Below are 24,946 nucleotides of genomic sequence, written 5' to 3'. Positions count from 1 at the left end.
GGAGCAAGAACCAGAATATCGATGAACAGCTCCAATGAGTGCAATATTATTTTCTTTGTAGTGCCTAAGACATTTCACTGCTAACTAGAAGGCTGGCGGTTCAAACCCACTAGCCACTCTTCAGAAGGAAGACTGGGTAATCTACTTCTGTAGAGATACCACTCAGAAACCCAAGGAGCAGTCACTTGTTGTTGTTGTTGTTATGTGCCGTCGAGTCAGCCCTGACTCATAGCGACCCCTCCTTGGGTTTCCGAGGCAGTATCACTACGGAAGTAGGATTGCCCAACCTTCCTTCCAAGGAGTGGCTGGTGGGTGCATGGGAAATGGCTCGATGGCAGTGAGTTTGTTTGTTTGTTTTTTGAAATCCAAATATTAATTTCTCTTATAGCAACTATAAGCTTCCAAGGAACTCTTACAGGTTTGCCTCATACTGCTAAAGGGGAATTTTGCCTCACAAATTTGGACCATTCTAAGAGACCACCTCTTGCCCTAAAAAAGTATCAAAATCTAATAGGAATAAAACAAAAACAGAACCATCATTCAGTTTCTAGCACTGTAGTGGCTTCTCTGTTGCTGTGACACTCCGATCGTGAGTTGGAGTCTACTCAATAGCAGCTAATAACAATATAAAAAATGTCCCCATGATTGTACATATTCTAGATCCTTCATTTGGAAGAGTAAATGGGTAAGAATAGCCAAGGATATTTGAAAAAAGAAGATAAATTGTTGCTAATAGGTGTCCTCTGCCATCCTCACAATAATTACTCTCTCTCTCTCTCTTTATATATATATATAAAGATATATATATATATATATATATAAGAGCCCACTATTGCAGTCATTGTGTTAATCCATCTCAGTAAAGGTTTCTCTTTTTGACCTTCTCCTTTATCCTTCTCCAGAGGCTGATCACTCCTGACAACAAGTTCTAAGTAAGTAAGCTGAAGTCTTGCAACCTTGCTTCTATAGAATGTTGGGTGTACTTCTTCCAAGACAAATTACTGATAATTAATTTTTAATGAAGACAATAATATAAATTCTCTTTAGTTAGGTATCCTTATCTGTGAAATTCTCATTTGCTAAGCAACAATGAAAGGAGGCTTGGTGGTGAAACAGTTAAAAACTCAGCTACTAACTGAAAGGGCTGTGGTTGGAACTCACCGATAGTTCCATGGCAGAAAAGACCTGATGATATGCTCCCTTCAAGATTTCAACCTGGGAAACACTATGAGACAGTTCTACTCTATCTCACAGGGTCACAGTGAGTCAGAATTTACTCAGTGGTACACAATAAGAAGCCGTAATGGAGTTGGAGCCAGGAAAAAAGTTATGAGATGTGACCCCAATCTAAACGTGAAAGGGAAGGATAGGTGAATTTGGCTCTGCCAATCACAGAGATTCTTGAAATAGACATGGAGAAAAAGGCAGGAGAGGCAGGAGTGGAAAAACCAGGAGATAGGTATATAGGTCACGGGGAGGACTAGGACAGGGCACTTTTGTTTCTATTTTATTAGTATTCTGGAAGGAGATACTTTAGAAGGCTTTCTCTGTACTAACCCAAAAGAGTCCCCATCAAAATAAACTCAACAAAACAATATGGTGATGCTCTGCTAATTTTTTTTCTGAGCCAGGTTACTTCCTCATGTTATACACAGGATCAGATTGGCCCAGGCCCTGTGAGGGCACTGGAAGGCCAGTAAGACTGCTTTGGCAGCCTTTTATTGGTTGACTGCTAAGCCAGAGGCCAGTGGTGGGTGGGCATTGGCTCTAAGGGTTTCACAGCACTTGCATGAAGCAGGTCAAGACTAGGTCTGCCAGGAAGGGATGGCAGACCCTGACCACACTGAGAGGCACCAAATCACATTCCGCCAAGGACCGACCTGAGCTGCATGTGATCAGGAGGAAAAAGTAAAGCCAGAGAAAAACCATCCAGACCTGAAACCCTCTTCTTTGCTGCCTCCCGGACCAGTAAGCACCTTCATCAACTTATACACAATCCTAAGGAACTTGTTCTGGTTATCTAGTGCTGCTCTGACAAGAATATACTACAAATGGGATGGCTTAAAGAAACAGGAGTTTATTGTCTTACAGTCTGAGTTCAAAGTGCCAGGCTCTAGGGGCTGGGTGATAGCCCCTCAAACTTGGGGTCCAACTCTGCCTCCTGCTCCTGACCCACTGGAGTTAGAGGCATTTTTTCACTTGGACAGCTGCTGGCTGCTGAGGCTGACAAGCCCAAGGTTGACAAGTAAAAAGGTACAGTCTCAATGTTACCAAACCACACGGCAGGCCATTAATTCAAGTCCATTAAAAATCCCAAGATTGGCAGAGCATGGTAGGAAGCTGAACAATGACTCAGCTATATGCAGGGTTCAAGCATGCCATAAGCTACAGACTATCCCCAAGTCTTCTACTTATATACAGGGAGCACATCCCAAAGACAGCTACTCAGCTGCTTGTGGTAGATCCCACCATGGAGTTGATTGCCAGTCTCATCATGGGGAATAACTACCATCAGCTGCCCAGCCACTCATCCAGATCCTGCCAAGTTGACCTACAAATTTAACTACCACAGAACTGAAATAGGAAGTAAACCATCTTGAAAGGATGAGTTTTTATGCAACTAAAAAAATGAGTTCTTTAGTGTTCGATTTGTGGGGTCAGACTGAGATAACTGGATGGAGATGGGTATCATAAGGAAGATCATCTCATTTATAGTAGAGGATTTAAATCCTGGCTGCATGTTGAACATTACAAACACTTGGAGAGGTTTTAGAAAATGCTGTCATGCTACCCTCACATACCCCCCACACACAAAAAACTCACCCTTATTGAGTCAGATTCGACTCATAGTGACCCCTCCTTGAGTTGCTGAAGCCGCATCACTACAGAAGTAGATTGCCCAATCTCCCTTCCAAGGAGTGGCTGGTGGGTTTGAACCACCAGCCTTCTGGTTAGCAGAAAAATGCCTTAGGCACTACACCACCAGTACCCCCACTCAGACCTATTAAATCAGAGTCTCTATTGGAAGAAGTTGGGTGTGGGTGAAGGTATATACATATACACGGACATATAATATATAATTTACCAAATGTTTATAATCCATGAGTATGAGTTATATAATAAAAATAAACAATGTTATTAAAGGACCTGTCCCCACAGACACTCCAGGACTTGTGGAATTCACTCAGGAGCTATTGCTGTTGGCTTCCAGTTTCCAATGGGAAGATCTTACTATTCACCTTCCTAGCTTCTAACCTTCATCTCCTGGCTCTGAGTTCAGAGCTCTTTTTTCTCCCTTTGGCTCAGAATCTCCTTGGACTGGAAACTAGTAGTGCAATCTCTGTTCTCTTTAACACAGCTCATCCTAATCTTGTCAGTGCTTTGGGTAGAAAATCAACAAAGGTAATACAAGGATTCAGATGACAGCCAGACTGGCATTTACACCCCAAGACTGGTGAATGGTCAGGTGGGGCCTGGAAAAAGGAGTTAGTGCATATTTGATAGACAGTTGATTCTCTCTATCACAAGTGCTAAAATGTGGTCCCATTGCTGCAGATCTTCTATGGAAAAAAAGCCAAGGGTTGAGATTTTTATCTGAAATTTATTGAGACTTAAATATCAATAGGTAATTCATTTTTTAGACATTGTATATACTGGGGAAAATGCAAACGTATTTATATGTAGTAGTTGTTGTTAAAAAGTAGCTCTGGTGGCATAGTAGGTAAGGCAAAAGGTTAGTGGTTCAATCGCACCATGGGAAGAAGATGAGGCAATCTACATCCATAAAGACTTACAACCTTGGAAACCCAATGGAGGTCACTGTAAGTCAGAATCGACGCAATAGCAGTGGGTTAGTTGTTGTTAGCTGTCAACAAGTTGGCCTCTGAATCTTGGGACCCCATACACAACAGAACAAAATGCTACTTGGTCCAGCACCATCTGTATGATCCTTTGCAGATCAGACCATTTTAATCCATAGGGTTTTCATTGGCTGATCTTTGGAAGTAGATCACCAGGCCTTTCTTCCTTGTCTGTCTTAGGCTAAAAGCTCCAATGAAACCTGTTCAGCATCATAGCCACACACAAGCAAGCTTCCACTGACAGATGGGTGGTAACTGTATGAGGTGCATTGGCCAGGAATCAAAACTGGGTCTCCCGCATGGAAGGCAAGAATTCTACCACTGCCTTCAATGTATGTAGTTTTTTTTGGAAAAAAAAAAAAAAAAATACTGTACTGTCTGATTCAAGATGATCTTTGTGTGTCAGAGTACAACTGTGTTCCAAGGGGTTTACAATAGTTGATTTTTTCAAAGTATGTCAGCAAGCCTTTCTTCCAAGATGCCTCTGCATGGATTCAAATTGCCAGCCTTTCAGTTAGCAACTGAACATAACTGTGCCACCCTGGGACCCCCAGTATATGTACTGATCCTAGTCAAAGGGCCACTGTTGAGTAGGCTTTGGCTTCAGGAAAACCTTCTGGAACAGTAAAAATTGCCAGAGAAAGGATCACTGGAGGTTGCGAGTTCTGCCTGTCCATTGCCAGTCAGGTAAATCACAATGCAGGGAGTTGGTTGTCACAGCAGGCTGTGACTCCACCAAAAATCATGCTTCCCAAAGAAGAGTTGTACAATAATGACAATCAAAACCAACAACAAAATCATGATTATTATAATTTGGTTTTGAATAGCTGCTTTAAGGAAGCCCTTGAAGCTTTACAGAATCCTTTAACCCTTTCTGCATCTCTATGGGGAAGGTTTAAAGCAAATATTATCTTCATTTTATAGCTGGAGAAACAAATCTAAGGAAAATGGGCAACAGATTTGAATGAAGATCCTGTATTTTCTCAGAGATGGAGGAGAATCTAGGCTTTTGGACAGTACTTTTTTCATTATTGTGATTCTGTTTAAGAAAAAACAATCCACCATGGTATATTTGCTCACATTATCCTTCCTGGGGGCAATTCTCATACCATCCCCCAACCACACTGTGCCCATTCTGCTGGACTAAGTTCAGTGTCATCTGCTTACCACAGAACCCCCTGACCCCCAGCAGTCCCTTCCCCTCCCTCTTTCCTCTGCATTCATGGCCTCTACCACAGGTACAACTCATTTCGCAATTAGTCATGTCTTGTCTCCCCACAGATCTTATTGCTTTATGTTTTTATTTAGTTTTTGTAATGTTATTTAAAGGCGTTCTAGTGGTACAGTGGTTAAATGCTCAGCTATTAGCTGAAAGGTTGGCAGTTTGAATTCATCAGCTGTTCCATGGAGAAAGATGTGGCAGTTTGCTTCTATAAAGATTTACAGCCTTGGAAACCCCAGGGGGTTGTTCTATTCTGTCCTATAGGGTTGTTATGAGTTGTAATCAACTCTACAGCAACAGGTTTGGTTTAATGTTACTTAACTCCTGGTTAACTTCTATCCCTGGCTGGGATAGAATCTTTTCCAGCCACTTTTGTGTCCCTCTCACAGCCTTGGGCAGAGTCAGCTTCAGAGTATACTTTCATTGCTTTCTTTATCTTGGCAGTGACCTTCAGTTCTGCAGACAACAAACAGTGGGTATGAATCCCAGCTCTGTCCCTTTTACCAGATATCTAAATGATCTCAGACAAGTCTCCAACTTCTCTGAGTCTTATCTATAAATTGGATATAATCATACCTACCTCCAATAGCTGTTATGAGAAGGATAAGGATTTAATGTACACAAAGTGCTTAGCATAACCTAGCATACTATGAACATTAGCTACATAATAGTAGTTGTTGTTATCTTAATATTTATTACTACATCAGTATAAGGAGAGGAGCTCTGGTGGTGTAGTGCCTAAGGCATTTGACTGCTACCTAGAAGTCTGGAAATTCAAATCCATTAGCCACTCCTAGAAGGAAGGTTGGGCAATCTACTTCTGTAGTGATATTGCTTTGGAAACCCAAGGAGGGGTCGCTATGAGTCAGGTCCAACAAGACGGCACATAACAACAACAACATAAGTTCAACAGGAGCTCTGATGACACAATGGTTAAAGTATTGAACTACTAACTAAAATGTCTGCAGTTTGAACCTACCAGCCACTCTGTGAGAGAAAGATGAGGCAGTCTGCTTCCATAAAGATTTACAGCCTTGGAAACCCTATGGGGCAGTTCTACTATGTCCTATAGGATTAGTATGAGTCAGAATCAACCTGGCAGCAGTGAGGTTTTTTTTTTTTTCAAATAAGTTCAAGATCAGAGTAATAATAATTTCAGTGACAGAATTCCCACCTTTTGCAAGAGAGACACAATACACCTCATGCATAGTTACCACCCATCTGCCAGCAAAGGCTTGTGTGTTGCTATGATGCTGAACAGGTATTAGTGGAGCTTCCAGACAAAGAGAGACTAGGAAGAAAGGCTCAGCAATATGTTTCCAAATATCAGCGAATGAAAACCATATGGATGACAATTGTCCGATGTGCAACCAATCATAGGGATTGCACAGTACTGGACAGTGTTTGGTTCCTTGCTGCAGGTGGTCATCATGACTTGGCTAACAACAGCAACAACTTACTTCTAACACATGGGTAAAAAGCAGTGAATAGACTGACAGGGCCTGAAAGGCCACAAGGCACTTCTGGTCTGTCAGGGAATAAAATTGTTAAACCCATTACTACAGGTGAAATAAATTTTATGAACAAAGAAACAGCAAGTACTATGAAGAGCATAACAGTGGGTTATAACTGAATCCAAAGCATCACAGAATAACTCCTATAAGCTTCAAATGTAACCTTAAAATTCCCATGACAACAAATGGCCAACGGATACTGATCTTAAAAGAAAAGCTCATCTTGAGGTTTAAGGTCTTCAACGGTTGAAATACATTGACCAAATTTGAGAAGAATAACAAGTTAAACAAGTTTTTCACTCTTATCAATTAAATGTAGATGCAGAAAGAGAACCAAATAAAGAGTCCATCTGTAGTATCACATATGCCAACTACCCCCTGGTATGCCTCCATCAACTTTCCATTCAAGAGGTGGCAGAGATATGACGCTGAAATAACCAATTGTCATCAAGTTGATTCCAACTTGTGTGACTGAGGTGTTGCAGAGTAGACTTGTGCTCCATATGATTTTCAATGACTGTGATATTTCACAAGTAGATTGTCAGGCTTTTCTTCCAAGGCACCTCTGGGTGGATTCAAACCTCCAACCTTATGGTTAGCAGCTGAGTACTTAAATGTTAGCACCACTCAGGGACTCTGACAACTCTCATACTGCCCATATATTTCAGAAGAAACCTATAAGCATTAGAAAAACCTGGAATTCCCATGTTAGGTAGCTGGCAGAATATGAGATATTGGGGGTAGCTGGGTGTCCTCTGGCAGGTATTCTCTGTACCCTGCAGAAGCTCAGGTCAGCCCAAGTTCTCCCTTTGGTTACCTCTGGACACTCACCAGCAGTGAGCAAGACTAAAGTGGAAGTATCAGAACAGTAACAGGGACAGAGGAGGAGAGTTCTGTTAGGGTGGCAGTAGAAACTACTATGGAACAGATTTCTGCTCTATATCCTGGAATTCTCACTTCTAACAGTATAGTTTGAAATTTCTGAGCACCTCGTTGGTTACATGTCCACCTTTGGATACTTCACTGTCACCTGGGACTGAATTCCAAATTAAATATTTGTTGAGGTTACAAAACATTCCACTACCTTTGCTGCTATATAACATTTCAAAATGTCAGCACTTTTCTAACTACACTTTGGCCTAGAAATCAAAGTTCACACATACTAAGAGAATAGCCATTGGTTTAATAATTTCAGTCCTACTAGAAATACCAAAATTGTTCGGGCAGAGTTCATATCATAATATGCTGGGTTTGTTTTTCACATTTCATCTGAGATTCTCCAAAAATCTTTGGAAAATACAAACTCATTAATCTCTCCAAACTCTAAAGGGGAAAAAAAAAAAGAAAGTCTTGAATTCTTCTATCTCAGTTATACATATAAATGTAAATGCAGGAAGAGGAAAATAGCTGTGGCTTCATCAAGACCCTCTGGTTGCTAGGAGCAGAAGATCAACATGGTTGAAATGCAGAGGGAGAGTGATTCCAGATGAAATAAGAAAGACAGGCAAGGCAAGACCTCACCGGTCCTTGTTGGACATGTTAGCAAACTTGGTTTAAGAACAAGGCCAAGAAAAAGCTTTAAGTAGATGTTTGGCTGGGACTAAATAATTCAAATTGCATGTTTATGCTATTCTGATCTGTGGAGAATGACTTGGAGAGGGAGACTGAGTACAGGGAGGCCAGTGCTGTAGCCTGGGCAAAAGAGAATGGAAGTTTGGACTAGAGCTGTGGCTGTGGAGGCAGGGAGAAGTGAATGGATCTCGGAGGCAAAATTCATAGGGCTTGATGATAGTTTGGCTTAGAGTAAGAGAGAGACAGAAGTGTCAGGCTGATCTTTAATGGCTGACAGAAGACAGGCACTGTGAAATCAGAGACATAGGTAGAATGCCAATGGGGAATGATACCAAAGAAGCCCAAGGGTGGAGATGAAACATTTATATGGGGTAAAATTATAATATCATAATATATTACATAACTATTAATAACATAATAATATGAGTCATTACCCATTTGTCATACTTTGGTAGCTTACATTTTGCTGTGATGCTGGAAGCTATGCTACCAGTATTTCAAATACCAGCAGGGTCATCCATGATGGACAGGTTTCAGCAGAGTTTCCAGATTAAGACAGAGTAGGAAGAAAACCCTAGCAATCTACTTCTGAAAATCATCCAGTGAAAATCTTATGAATCACCACAGACTACTGTCTGACATAGTGCTGGAAGATAAGCCTGCTAGGTTAGAAGGCACTATACAATAGCTGCAACAACAGACTCAAGCATATCAACAATAATGAAGATAGCACATGGCAAGGTACCATTATCTTCCATTATACATGGGGTCACCTAAGTCAGAACAGCACAGCAACTTAACAACAACAACAATTAAGTACCACATACTACGTAACCAATGTTTCCTACATTACTTAATCTAACATTCCAAAGGAAAAACGACTTCTGTCAAGTCCAAAGAAAAACCCGCTGCTACTGAGTCTATTCTGACTCATAGTGACCCTGTAGGACAGAGTAGAATGGCTCCTGGATTTCCATGGCTATAAATCTTTACAGAAGCAGACTGCCTCATCTTTCTTCTCTGGAGTGACTGGTAGATTTGAACCACCGACCTTTTGGTTAACAGCCAAATGTTTTAACCACTGTGCCACTAGGTTTTATTATTGCTCTCATTTTCAAAGGAGGAAACTGAGGCTCTGAGAGAACATACCATTATAGAAAACCACCCAGCTAATGACTCTGGAGTCGGGACTCTAGTCTAGATCGATCTGACTTCAAAGCCCAAACTCCTACCTACCCACAATGTTTTGCTGCTTCTTAATAAGAGTCTAAATATGGACTGCCTAGGAGTTCAACTGAAATAAATAATTTAGCATCACAGAGGAAAAGAAATATTACATACTGTATCTCCAAACCAGCAGGAACTTGAGAAATACGTATTATTGGTCACTAGGGGTCTGAATACTGTACCATGCCTGGATCAGCACAAAATTGTGTGCTGTTTATGAGAAAAATAACTCACACTGCATCTCGCTGATCTGTGTGTTGTAGCATTTGAGTTATGAAAGACAGCAGCACACATACCCTTGCTAGGAAATGGAAAAGTCATGATCTGCCTCATTGAGAGAGAACAACTTACTTTTTCCCTCAATGAAATGTTGTTATTAGATTTTGAAGTGCATTAATGTAAAGGAAATGCACTGAAGAAATGTTTTTTGCAGCCCCTACATGTGTGGAACATATGACCAGTACCCCTGGTACCTCCAGCCCTCATTTCAGCCTGCTCCTCAGCCTGCTCGCTTAGGGGAAGATGAACTCTGTGGTGGGGTAGTTGTATCTACACATCATGGAAAGCACAAGCAAAAAAGAACTCCATGGGGAAATGCAGATGAAGCATTATTTTAGCAAAATGAGAAGAAACCAGTTATCAAGGAAGAAACAGTGGACTTTGGGAACTTTGTGGATAGCAGGGAAGCGGTGGGTCTTTTCCCTTTCTCCATGATCAGCCAGCATTTGAAATCCCACATTGTTATACGTTAACAGAAGGCACAAAGAAAGGACCCTAGGCCAGAGCATAAATGATATGTTCTTTCATTCATTTATAATTTTAAGATTCTTTATTAGAAAGAGTGGAACATGGGAAGGAAAGAAAAGAGAACTGGATTACACGAACCATTAGTGGGAATTTCTATGTCAGGTTTGAACAGTGAAGAGTGAGACTTTAGTAATAAGAGCCTTGATTTTTTTTTTTTTAATTTTACAATAGTGGAAGCTAATGAAATCAATAAAGAAGGTACTAGAAAGGTAGCAATGTGGTTAAAATACAAGCAAGTTTGCTATCAGATGGAGAAAGGAAATAACCTGGTGTCTCAGATTCTGTCTCAGCAATTAATGAAGCACATAAATCCACCACCAAATCCAAACTATTGACCTAAATCTTCTTCCTGTGGTTTTTATGAGTGTGACATTTATCATTCAAAGAGGACATTTCTTCCCTCATTTCATCCTTGTCTATTCAATGGCCTTCTCTCCTACATAGTCACATGTTGGCATAGAAGGGGGTGCTGACAGAGCTGTGTAATCAGTGGAGTCATTATAACACATTGCATATCATATGAGCTCAAGGTAATTTCACAGCTAATCAAGGAAAAAGATATGACCCAGAGATAGTAGCATTGCACAACAAGCTATTTATTGGGGCAACTTATTGAACAGCAGGACTTCTTCCAGAGCCAAGTGACCCAGGCAGGTACCAGAAGGGAAAAGGGCATGCAAACCACAGAGAAGAGGAGAAGATGTGTGTGGAGGAGGCTTACATGCACCTTATGCAATGCCATCTTGCAGCAAGGTAGGGAGTCTCTGGGTCACAGAGTTCCAAGGGACAGCAGAATCCAATGTCTTTATGACCACAGGATTTTATCATTTGTAGACTAGCACATGTTGGGTGCAGTTTCTCAGAATATGAAAACAGACAGGCTCTAATGGTTAAAAATCTGCTTAATTTGATGTATTTTCTTTACAAAAGTGTACAGATTTGAGCTTGATGCCATTAGACTTTTTGGGATTAACAGGTCTCAGCTTGCTATGAAGAAGTGAACAGCCTGGAGCCAATACACAGAGGTCATCTTTGACTCATTTATATAACATACACAGAGAGAGAAAGAAGCTTCACTAAGTAAACCCACTGCCATTAGGTCTATTTCAACTCATGGTGACCCTTTTCTGGACAGAATAGAACTGTCTTTTAGGGTGTCTAAGGCTGTAAATCTTTATAGAAGCAGACTACCTCATCTTTCTTCCTCAATGTGGCTGATGGGTTTGAACCACCAACCTTTGGGTTACCAGCTGAATATTTTAACAAATAGGCTACCAGATGCTGCTTATTTGATTCTGCTTGCTGTGAACAAGTAGTTCTCAGGTGTAATAATCAGTGGAAGTCTATTGGTTTAGGTGTTAGAATACAATAAAAGTTAGAAAACAAACCTTAAACCCTGTAATGAGAATTATCACCATCTCTCAATTTACTCAATATTTATGCACATACATAAAATTATGTGTACATTATATTAAAATCTGTTTGTATATAAAGCAATAAAGTGAGAAAAATAAAAAAAACATGAACACAATAATTACTGAGATTTTGCTCTCTGAATGCATGTATTTCCCCAGTGTTTTATTTTTTTTTTAACTCTTAAGTAAACTTGTGCAAGAACACATCAGTTATCGTAGTTGAGAGGACCATATGTGATAAACAGCAGGAGAATATCATAGTTCCAGTTAGAAGGAAAGTCACCAGCTGCACTGAAAATAGTGAAGGTACCCCTAATCTTGTCCTATGCTTCATCTTAGAGAAAGCCCTGGAAGAACAGTATGTGACAGTGGCATCAGATTACAGGACAAATCTGGATTCTCACAGAAGTAAATGGAAATTTCTTCAGTAAGAATTTCTAAGAATGGATGGAGAACAACATCCAAATCTTCTTTGACTGGACTATGTTATAACTGACATTGTAAATGACTTATTCATTGTATGAGTAAGCTTTTTTTTAATATTCAGTGTTTCATAAAATAGTTGATATGATATGCCAAAACACACAACATGGTTTTGTCAACCAATAAATTTTTCTTTATTATTTAAAAGATTATTTTATGTGATTTTTTTTAACCCACTGTTTTAAGGTTTCTAACTTTTATACCCATTAAGGTTTATACAGTTATAGCTAATGAGTGCTAACGAGAGAGATGGTGGTTTTTCATATCAGCCTACAGTTCCTAAAGAACTGGTGCTCAAAGGAGTGGATTAGAGATGAGTTCTGATCTAGTCTAGACACTGTGTGTCCTCCATTATTCATGACTGCTGGATCTGGTGTGCTAGGAGGTCCATGTCTTGCTTCATAATCCAGATAACTTGATTATTTGCTTCAAGAGGAGTCTTTCTTAATACATCTTTCTGAGTGTCTTTGTTGCCCTCTATTATGCTTTGTGATTTCAGCTTTAACTCTGAGTGCTACAGATTTCCACCTCTAGCTTGAGAGATCTGTGTCTGATTCTCTCTTGGGCTTTCAGTTCCCCTTATACAATGGGAAAGGGATTATAGTGTTCCCCAACACGAGTGCAATAATTTACTGCTTGAAGTTCCAGCTGCAAATAGATCTTTCATTGAACAGAAACATGGAAGCCAGGCATGTTTTGTGTAACCACAAACAGAGCTTCAGCTCGGCCCAAAACAGTAGCTTGGTACACAGCCACTTAATCATTTTCTGCTCAAGATTATATGTTACATCATGCTAACACCTCCTCCTGGTTTCACCCAAAGATAGTGTATTATTGCATGAACATTTCATTTTGTCTGCTCACGTGAAGTCTGTAAGAACATATCACTTCTGTTTCAGATGACAAACAAGACAGATCTCCAAGCTCCTTTGACTGGCGTAACTGTCATGTTCCCTTCATAAGCAAGCTTGTCAGCTCTTCACTCAGAATCACTCCTTGAAGTGATTTCTAACTCTGCTATAAAAAACTCTCCCTCAAGCTAACACTTGCACTTCTTTCAAGTTTTATGATAAATACACACAGGCAAAAGCAAGGGTATACTCAGAAGCACATGCTTGTACATGCACACACCCCAAGTGCTCCTAACTCTTATTCTCTTATTTAAAAAAAAAGGAAAAAAATGAATTTTTCAGAATGTTTTGATTTACCAGTGTAAAGCAGGTGGAGACCATTAGCCACAGAATCATAATAATCACTCCTTGGCCTTGCTTTGATTGACAGCACCCAGTATCTAGTGCTCCATCATTCTTCTGAGTCTGATGATTTTGCTTTCAGTATTTCACACTTGATCTTGTTGATAACAACAATGAGGAATCAATCCTAATTCTACTAAGGATCAAAAGAAGAAAAAAAAAAAAGGCAACGCCTCTGTCTTAGTTTTGTAGGGGTGCTGTAATAAAAATAGAGAAATTTATTTTCTCTCAGTTCAGGAGGCTAGAAAGCCAACTAAAGAGTGTAGCTCTTTGGGAAGGCCCTCTTTTGTTTATTTCAGTTTCTATCAGCCAGCAATCCTTGGAGTTCTTGTCCTTGTAGATTCTTCTACTTCTCTCATCATTAGATCGTGTCTATCTTCCAAGCTTGTTTATTTCTGTGTCTCTGCTGCTCCTTATAACTCAGAAGTGATTAGGTTTAGGACACACCCTACACTGATATGGTTTTCTTTAACAAAACAGAGAAAACCTTATTTCCAGACAGGATTACATTCACAGGTATAGGAACAAAAACTCCAACACATATTTTTCATCCATAAAACTCTGATTCTTGCCAAAACGTCTAGCCTTCTAAGTTCAGCATACTTTCTGCACTTTTCGATATAAATAGGGAGCTCTGGTGGTGTAGTGCTTAAGACATTTGACTTCTAACCAGGAGGCTGTCGGTTCATACCCATCAGTCACTACTTGGAAAGAAGATTGACCAATCTACTTGGGTAGAAATATTCTCTGGTAAACCCAAGGAGGGGTCATTATGAGTGGAATCAACTCAATGGCAGTGAGTTTGGTTTATAATGAGGCACTTCCTTGGACTTTTTGCTTTACAATAGAAAGCAAACAGGCTAGCCAGGTAGGATCTGTTTGGCAGAGGTCCAGCAACCTTACATGGCAAATACAGAGGGAAAAAAGCAATATTCCTACTGTAGACAAGCAAGACACTAAAGGAAAGTTAACAATTCTTGAATGAAACATATATTGCAGAAAGACAGTAAGTCACATTCTTTCAAGATGTGAAGTCTATTCTGACTCATAGCAACCATATAGGACAGAACAGAATCGCCCTATAGGTTTTCCAATGCTATAATCTCTATGGAAGCTGACTGCCACATCCTTTCCCAGTGGAGCAGCTGGTAGCCTTAAACCACTGATTTTTGAGTTAACAGCCAAGTGCAAAAGCACTAGACTATCAGGGCACCTTAGGGAATACATTAAACAAAATTCACAGCCATTGACACATAGCAACCTCCATTGTGTTTCCAAGACTGTAAAGCTTTACAGAAGACTGCCTCATCTTTCTTCTACACAGCAGCCGGTGGATTTGAACCACAGACCTTTTGCTTGGCACCCAAATGCCTTACCCACTATACCATCAGATCTCCTTATAGGGCCTACATTACTCCTTCTAAATTAGGAAATTGGGTAAACTAAATTAGTTCTTAAAGATCACTAATGAAAATACTGCTTAATACTCCTGACAGGAAACAATAAAACCCATTTTGTATTGATTTACTAGGCAATCCACTGAGAGAATCTGACTGATGGGAACAATATTCATCATCAAAGATTAAAATGGTCAGGTTCACCATTATGAATTAGTATATTCTGTGGGGGCCCCTCTCATTTCTTTTCTTTTATGTGGTTTAAGCACCATGGTTAACATCCTCTGCTGCTAATCAAAAGATTGGAAGTTCAAGTACACCCAGAGGTACTTTGGAAGAAAGCCTGGTGATCTACTTCTGAAAACTCAGCTATTGAAAGCCTTATGCAGTGCAGTTCTGCTCTGACACAGGAGGTCGCATGAGTTGAAAGCAATGCAGAAGCAACCGGTTTTAATCATCACTCCAAATCAAAGATGAGAAGCGCAAAGTCAGGCCAAATCACCAGCCTGCTCTAGTTAGCTCTATCTCCTTTGATAGCTTTATCTTGTGGTATGACTTTTCCTTCCTAACCTGGAAAAAATGAGCTAATTCTTGTACTCTATTTTATTATTTTAGGGTCACTACCCATGGAAGTAGTAGTCAAGACAGCAGATGACATATTGCACTGGGAAAATCTGCTGCAAAAAAACTCTTTAAAATACTGAAGAGCAAAGATATCTCTTTAAAGACTAAGGTGCACTTTATATGCATGTGAGAGCTGGACAATTAATAAGGAAGACCAAAGAAGAACTGACAGTTTTGAGTTGTGGTGTTGCCATAGAATACTGAAAGTACCATGGACTGTTAAAAGAACTAACAAATTTGTCCTGGGTTACGTGCAGCCAGAGTGCTTCCTGGAAGTAAGAATAGCCACACTTTGTCTCACATACTTTGGCCATGTTTTCAGAAGGGACCATTCCCTGGAGAAGAATATCATTCTTAGTAAAGTGGAGTGTCAATGAAAAAGGGGAAGGCCCTCAACAAGATGGAATGGCACAGTTGCTACAATGATGGGCTCAGGTATAGCAAGTATTGTGAGGCTGGCATAGGACCAGGCAATTTTTTGTTCTGTTGTGCATGGGGTTGCGATGAGTCAGAGCCAACTGGATGGTCCCTAACAACAACAACAACAACAACCATGTGTAGGGAGGCATTACAAGGCTAATGAATTTCAAAGAATATTAAAGTTATTGGAAGACTTTACTAAATATTTGAAATGGGCAGTGTATTATGATTAGTTACCCAAGGACTTTGACTATAAAGGGAGAAGACACTGAAAACAAATTAGAAAATCTTTATTGTTTATGTTGTTGTTGTTGTTGTTGTTTGCCGTTGAGTCAGCCCTGACTCATAGCGACCCCTCCTTGGGTTTCCGAGGCAGTATCACTATGGAAGTAGGATTGCCCAACCTTCCTTCCGAGGAGTGGCTGGTGGGTTTGAACCGCCAGCCTTCTGGTGAGCAGTCAAGTGCCTTAGGCACTATGTTACCAGAGCTCCTTTATTGTTTATAGCATTCATCTATATATTTGTGTTTGTAGTGCCAAGGAATTTTACCCCTCTCAAGGATTCTTGTGGTGGGGAAGGACTTTACAAGAGTCTAATTTAAGGGTTATTGCTGGCTTCATTGTTGATCAAGTTTCTGATTTTGGACAAGTCACTTAATTGTAACCACCTGTTCCAACACCTCCATTTAGGAAATTAAAAAACCACATCGACGTCTTTATTTACTTTATAGATACGTCACACTACACCATTTCATAGTAAAACTAGATGGGTTTAATTCTCATTTTCATGTCACTTATAAAATGAGTGAAAATCCATTCAATGCATAGAAAGGCAAGATTTGGAAAGGAACTAATATCCCCATTTCAGTTTGTGGAATATCTTGACTACAAATAACCTATATGAAATATAAATCAAAGTGTCTTTTGCAGGTGGCATGTAAGGTGGTGGTAACGCTCCCCTCACTTAGAACACTGCAAAATCAAAATAAAATGGATTAAATGTGTATCTGCAGGGATAATATATGCAATCCAAGTGTCTCCCAGGCTTAAAATAGAACAAGCAGGTTATGAGGAAAATCACTAAAAATAGAATGCTAAATTTACTGGGAATTGGTGGGTTGACCCAGGAAAAAGGGACATGAGATCATATTTTGGCATAGGGCAAAAAGACAGCAACAGACTTAACTATGTCTATGTTTGTCTTATGCTCACCAGGATGCTTTTAATCCTATCAGGTACCCAGCACAGAGAAGGGAGAACTCTTGCTGCTCAATGAGCTCTAGTCTTTAGATAGATAGATAGATAGATAGCGAGATAGATAGAAAATAGATAGAGATATAACAAAACCAAAAAACCAAACTAGTTGTCATCAAGTTGATTCCAATTTAAGGCAATTCCATGTGTGACAGAGTAAAACTGTTCCATTGGATTTTCTTGATTGTAATCTTAATGGAAGAATATGGCCATGGCTTTCTTCAACGGCACTGCTGGGTGGGTTTAAACTTTCAACTTTTAGGTTAGTTATTGAACACAAACAATTTATGCTAGCCAGGGACCTTTATATACCAGTACATGTATTTATTGATTATAAATACATGTAATCTAGTAATGTGTATATTCATATATGTGCTTATGAGGGGTCGCTATGAATCAGGGCTGACTTGACAGCACATAACAACAACATCATTATACTATTACGGAGCTCTGGTGGCATAGTGGATAAGGCTGCTAACAAAAAAAGTCCACAGTTCAAACTCACCAGCTACTCCAAGGGAGGAAGATGAGGCAATCCACTACCATGAAGATTTACAGCCTTGGAAACACAAAGGGGATCACTATGAGTCAGAATAGACTCAATGGCAGTGGGCTTGGTTTTTGTTTTATTGGTTTATGACTATTATTATTACCTAATATCTTAGGGCATAATTTATTCTTAGAGCCAAATCATTCTTAATAGCAAAATTTATAAGTTCCTATCTAAAAAGATTTCATGGCAAATATAATTGATCTTTTGATTACTTTCTTATCAGAATTTCTCTGCCCTTTTTCCTCCTATTTACTTGAGCTTGCCTTAGTAGAATGATTTTCAATCCATGATTTCTTTGCAGAAATATTTTAAAGATATTTGTTTATTTGTTATTATTATTGTATATGTCTTTAATAATGTGATATGATGTGATGTAGACATTAGTTTATTTTGCTTAGTTTAAACTGAAGAATATGATATAATGTGATGTGATGAAATATAATATATGATATAATGTAATATAATATAAAAAAAAAATGCCATTGAGTCAGATCCAACTCATAGCAACCCCTTCTTGGGTTTCCAAGGCATTATCACTACGGAAGTAGATTGCCCAACCTTCCTTCCGAGGAATGGCTAATCGGTTTGAACCACCAGCCTTCTGGTTAGCAGTCAAATGCCTTAGGTGCTATGCTAGTAATGTATACATTCACTGAACTCATAAACTGCAGCAATTAAATTCCTTGAAAGCAAAGATCATGCTGTATTTTATTCCAAACACCAGTGTGATGCCTTGCAAAGCAGACATTCAGTGGTAGCATGTAGAAATATATTAAATTGACCATTATGCTTTGGGGCTTCTGGGCACTCTTTTCAACCACTTTTTTTCAAGCAGTAAACTAAACAACTACCACTCATCTGTTGGTTTGTCATAATGTGGTGGCTTGTGTGTTGCTGTGAAGCTGGAGGCTATGTCATCAGTATTTCAAATACCAGCAGAATCACCCACGGTGGACAGATTTCAGCAAAACTTCCAGATTAAGATAAACTGGGAAAAAGGACGTGACAATCCAGTTCTGAAAAACTGGACAGTAAAAATCTTTTGAATAGCAATGAAACACTGTCTCATATATGACTAAAAAACTTTATGAATAGCCCTGAAACATTTTCTGATATGGTGCTGGAAGATGAGCCTCCTCAGGTCAGAAGGCTCTCAGTGCCAGTGGTAAGTGGAGAAGAACTGCCTCCTCAAAATGAAGTGATGTTAATGACCTGGAGTAAATCTTTGTTGTTGTTGTTGTTATGTTCTGTCGAGTCAGACCTGACTCATAGCGACCCCTCCTTGGGCTTCCGAGGCAATATCACTACAGAAGTAGATTGCCCAACTTTCCTTCCAAGGAGTGGCTGGTGGGCTTGAACTGCCAACCTTCTGGTTAGCAGTCAAGTGCCTTAGGCACTACGCTACCAGAGCTCCTGAGTAAAGTATGTTGTTGTTGTTGTTATGTGCCGTCAAGTCAAACCTGACTCATAGTGACCCCTCCTTGGGCTTCCGAGGCAGTATCACTACGGAAGTAGGATTGCCCAACCTTTCTTCCGAGGAGTGGCTGGTGGGTTTGAACCGCCAGCCGTCTGGTTAGCAGGCAAGTGTCTTAGCCACTATGCTACCAGAGCTCCCGAGTAAAGTATAGAGACCTTCATTTGCTGATGGGACATGACTCAAAATGGGAAGATACAGCTACAAATATCCATAAACATCCATTAATAATTATAACATGGTATGAATCTAGGAAAATTGGAAAGTGTCAAAATGAAAAGGAGCACATAAGGATCAATATCCTAGGCATAAGTGAACTGAAATGGACTGGTATTGGCCATTTTGACTTTTTTTTTTTTTAATTGTGCTTTAGGTGCAAGTTTACAGAACAGAGTTTGTTTTACATTCAACATTACATGTACATTTAGTTTCATTCCCTGTTTACCATCCCCAGCCCTAACCCAGAACCCTCCCCTCCCTTTCCAGTAACCACCTCCAGGCTTATCATAGTTATGTCTCCGTGTGTCCTGTATTTCTTCTGTGTGAGTGTTGCTCCTCTGGTGCTTCATGGTCAATTGCTCCAAGAGATGCATTTCCATAGAGTATGTGGGTGTATCACCCTGTGTTGAGTGGTCTGCATATATATCTTGTTTACTATGGAGCTGAGAGCCAGCCCCAGGGAGTGGGTTTTATTCCAGGCCAAGAATGTATCCCAGAGCCATACTATTGGGGATCTCACCAGACTCCATCCAACCAGTAATTCTGGTCATTACTGAGTTTTTGGATTTTATTCCACGTTTTTCCTCCCACTCTACCCAGGATCTCCAGATTTCATTCTTTCCTGAGTAGTTGGCATTGGTAGCCAGGCACCATCTAATTCTTCTGGTCTCTAGGGCCATTGTGTCCTAGGGCTTATTGCTTCCAAATGCCCTTGGTTTCTTTTTTTCTTTTTTTTTGTACTCTTCTTTGCTTCCAACAATAGGAGACCAATAGCTGCATCTTAGATGGCCACCCAAAAGCTTTTAAGACCCCAGTCTTAAAACCCCTTAAGACCCCAGCCACTCACCAATGTAGAATGAGGAACAAGGCTTTTATGTATTTTGTTGTGCCAATTGAGTCTGGTGTCCCCCAGCACTATGGTCCTGAGATGGCAGATCCATTGAATCTGTCTCCCATAGTGTCTGGGTGTCTGTGAGGGATTATTCTTTGTCTCTGTCTTCTATTGTTTCTGTAAGGATTGTGGTTATTTTGTATCATGGTAACTGTGCAAAATTAGCCTCAGCTGAATCTATCCTTGGTCTAGAGTATACTCCTGTTCACTGACCCCCATCTGATCTTCTCAGATATAAACATCATGTGTTTATCTATAGCCTGCTGTTTGCTGTTAATGGTAATGAAGTATTGTGGATATAGTGGTTGGTATTAGCATCTGTCCTCTATTTCTTATGGGCACAATTTGGTGTCTTCTCTTTTCCTAATGTTATCATGGTGGTCATAGCCTCTTTCTATACTTCCCTTCCCATACCCACATCAGCATGTTAGCCCCAACTAGCCCCAAATTAATCCCTCCTCTTCCCTCCCCACCCCAGTAACCTACTGTATAGACTGGGTTCTCTAGAGAAACAAAAACCAGCAAAGCTTATATATATATAAAGAGAGAGGAGCTCTGGCAGCATAGTGGCTAAGTCACTTGACTGCTAACCAGAAGGCTGGCAGTTCAAACCCACCAGCCACTCCTCGGAAGGAAGGTTGGGCAATCCTACTTCCGTAGTGATACTGCCTTGGAAACCCAAGGAGGGGTCGCTATGAGTCGGGGCCGACTCGACGGCACATAACAACAACAACAACATATAAAGAGAGAGAGAAATTTGTCTTAGGGAAAATGGCATACAAACATATAGAAGCCGGCAAGTCCAAAGTCCCTGGAGCAAATGTCAGGCTGGAGGCTTTTCCTAGCTTCCACAACCACAGGAGCTGAGAAGCTCAAGGCTGGCAGGCAGTACACCAGCTGTTGACTCCAATGAATGATGAATCCAAGATCTCCAGGCCAAATGGTGGACTGCTCACTCACAGACAGTTGTAGGCAACACAACAGAATGCCGATCTACAGAAGAAAGTCTCTCTTCCCAGGATGCCCCTGGATATCCTGGATGTAGGCCATACCCCTAGGGAAACTCCCCTTGAACAGATTGACCACTAAGAACACAGTCATCCGATCCCATCTTGGGAACAACCACACAGAACTGGGGTCCAGCCAAATTGACACACAGCTCTAACTATCACAGTCCACCCCTTGTCAACTTGGCAGTTGTACACATCTTCTTAACCATATGTAATCTCTAAATAAGGACAATTATAGAGTCATATTTGTGCCTAACATGATACACTAACACACATACAACCAAAATGTATTAACCTTATTTACATTTCACTGTTCATAACAGAAGGAAACAAAAATTTTGATGCACATATACAATGAAGAAATACAACAATCACAGTCCTCATTTCTGCAGCTAGTCACATGGTCATAGCTTATGTTCAGAACTACCTTCTTCCACCACCCATTCTGTATTTCCCTTGCCTTCAGCAAGCACCTCAGCTTGTCGTGCTCGTGGTTCTTTGCCTGGTGGGGAGACCCAAGCCTTCATTCCTGAAGGGTCTGGGATGTTAGCAGTCATATCAGAATTGGGTTGCTGTAATTTTCCATTGACTTTAATCACAGGGCATGATATACTAAGAGACATCCTAAAGAATCTCCTGTATTCCAGACATATTCTTCTTTACCTCCATTATATAAAGCAACCCAATTTCCCCTTGGTAATCAGGATCTATCACACTAGATAGTACAGTAATACCTTTCTTTGTCTGTTGATCCAGAGGCATGAGAAAGCCAAAATGGCTGGGTGGCATTCTTAATTTCCAGTTCAACGCAATCAGTATTATGTCTCCAGGTGGGAGTGTTCCTCCCTTTGGGATTAAGATCTCCAGACTCACAGAGCATAGGGTAGCAGGGACAGGAAGCAAAACTTTTTTGAGTGGGTCACTAGAGGTAATAGTGAGTGGTACCACTCTTGTTTCCACCCCTTGGTTCCTGGACCCGTGAATCCTGGTTATTGGAGAAACAGAACCATATATTGGACGCTGGTTCAGAGCATATACAGCCTCCTGAAGAACATTGCCCCAACCCTTCAAGGTATTGCCGCCTAGCTGGCACCACATTTGTGTTTTTAAGAGGCCATTCCATTGTTCTATCAAGCCAGCTGCTTCAGGATGATGGGGAACATGGTAAGACCAGTGAATTCCATGAGCATAAGCCCATTGCTGCACTTCATGTGCTGTGAAATGAGTCCCTTGATCTGAAGCAATGCTGTGTGGGATGCCATGATGGTGGATAAGGCATTCTGTAAGTCCATGGATGGTATTTTAAGCAGAAGCATTGCATGCAGGGAAGGTGAACCCATATCCAGAATAAGTGTCTATTCCAGTAAGAACAAAACACTGTCCTTTCCATGATGGAAGTGGTCCAATGTAATCAACCTGCCACCAGGTTGCTAGCTGATCACCCCGAGGAATGGTTCCATATTGTGGACTCAGTGTTGGTCTCTGCTGTTGGCAGATTGGGCACTCAGCAGTGGCAGTAGCCAAATCAGCCTTGGTAAGCAGTAGTCCATGTTGCTGATCCCATGCATAACCTCCATCCCTGCCACCATGGCCACTTTGTTCATGAGCCCATTGAGCAATGACAGGACTAGCTTGGGAAAAAGGATGGCTGGTTTCCACTGAACCTGTCATGATATCCACCTGATTGTTAAAGTCCTCCTCTGCTGAGGTCACTTTTTGGTGGGCATTCACATGAGACACAAATATATTTACTCCTTTGGCCCATTCAGAGAGATTTATCCACATATCTCTTCCCCATACAACCTTATCACCAATCTTCCAATCATGCTCCTTCCAAATCCCAGACCATCCAGCTAAGCCATTAGCCACAACCCATGGATCCATATATAATTGCACATCTGACCACTTCTTGTTCCATGCAAAGTGAACAGCCATATGCACGGCTCAAAGTTCTGCCCATTGGGAGGATTTCCCTTCACCACTGTCCTTCAAGGAAGTCCCAGAAAGAGGCTGCAGTGCTGCTGCTGTCCACTTTTGAGTGGTGCCTGCATATCGCGCAGAACCATCTGTAAACCAGGCATGAGTTTCCTCTTCCTCAGTCAACTGATCATAAGGAACTCCCCATGAGGCCATAGGTGCAGAGTGGGACAGGGAAGGTAATGTGACTAGAGTGGAGACCAAGTGGCATTTGGGCCACTTCCTCATGCAACTTACTTGTGCCTTCAGGTCCTGCTCAAGCCTGATCTCTGATATACCGCTTCCACTTAATGATGGAATGCTGCTGTGCATGTCCAACTTTATGACTCTGTGGGTCAGACAACACCCAGTTCATGATGGGTAGCTCAGGCCTCATGGTGACTTGGTGGCCCATGGGTAGGCATTCAGTCTCTACTAAAGCCCAGTAACAAGTCAAATGCTGTTTCTCAAAAGGAGAGTACTAATCTGCAGAGGATGGCAGGGCTTTGCTCCAAAACCCCAAGAGTCTGCATTGCGATTCACCAATAGGAATCTGCCAAAGGCTCCAAACAGCATCTCTATCTACTACAGACACTTCAAGCACCATTGGATCAGCCAGATCATATGGCCCAAGTGGCAGAGCAGCCTGCATGATGGCCTGAACCTGTTGCAGAGCCTTCTGTTGTTCTGGGCCCCACTCAAAACTAGCAGCTTTCTGAGTCACTTGATAAATAGACCACAGCAACACACCCAAATGAGGGCTATGTTGCCTCCAAAATCCAAAGAGGTCCACCAGATGTTGTGCCTCCTTTTCAGTTGTGGGGTAAGCCAGATACAATAATTTATCCTTCACTTTAGTAGGAATATCTTGACATGTCCCATACCATTGGACCCCTAGAAATTTCACTGAGGTGGAAGGTGCTTGAATTTTTGTTGGGTTAATTTCCCAACCTCTAGCATACATATGTCTCACCAATAAGTCTAGAGTCATTGATACTTCTTCTTTACTAGGTCCAATCAGCATAATGTCATCAATATAATGGAACAGTGTGATGTCTTGTGGAAGGGAAAGGCGATCAAGATCCCTATGGACTAAATTATGACATAATGCCGGGGAGTTGATATACCCCTGAGGAAGGACAGTGAAAGTATACTGCTGGCCTTGCCAGCTGAAGGCAAACTGCTTCTGATGGTCCTTTGAAATTGGTATCAAGAAAAAGGCATTGCCCAGATCAATAGCTCCATACCAAGTACCAGGAAATGAACTAATTTGCTCAAGCAATGAAACCACATCAGGAACAGCAGCTGCAATTGGAGTCACCACCTGATTAAATTTACGATGATCTACTGTTGTTCTCCAAGATCCATCTGTTTTTTATACAGGCCAAATAGGCAAATTAAATGGGGATGTGGTGGGAATCACCACCCCTGCATCCCTCAAGTCCTTGAGGGTGGCAGTAATCTCTGCTACCCCTCCAGGGATGCAGTACTGCTTTTGGTTTACTATTTTTGTAGGTAGAGGCAGTTCTAATGGCTTCCACTTGGCTTTTCCTACCATAATAGCCCTTAATCCATATGTCAGAGAGCCAATGTCAGAGAGCAATTGCTGAGTATACCTATTCCAATTATGCATTCTGGCACTAGGGAAATTACTACAGGATGGGTTCAGGGACACACTGGACCCACTGCTAGATGCATCTCAGCTAAGACTCCATCAATAACTTGACATATGTATGCCCCCACTCTGACTGGTGGGCCACAATGATGCTTTGGGTCTCCTGGAATTAGTGTCAAT

This window comes from Orycteropus afer, unplaced genomic scaffold, assembly GCF_000298275.1.
Source record: "Orycteropus afer afer isolate SDZICR_OR568_19922 unplaced genomic scaffold, OryAfe1.0 scaffold00077, whole genome shotgun sequence".
NCBI classification, from domain to species: domain Eukaryota; kingdom Metazoa; phylum Chordata; class Mammalia; order Tubulidentata; family Orycteropodidae; genus Orycteropus; species Orycteropus afer.
The sequence above is the reverse complement of the archived record's forward strand: the minus strand, read 5'-3'. Positions refer to the sequence as shown.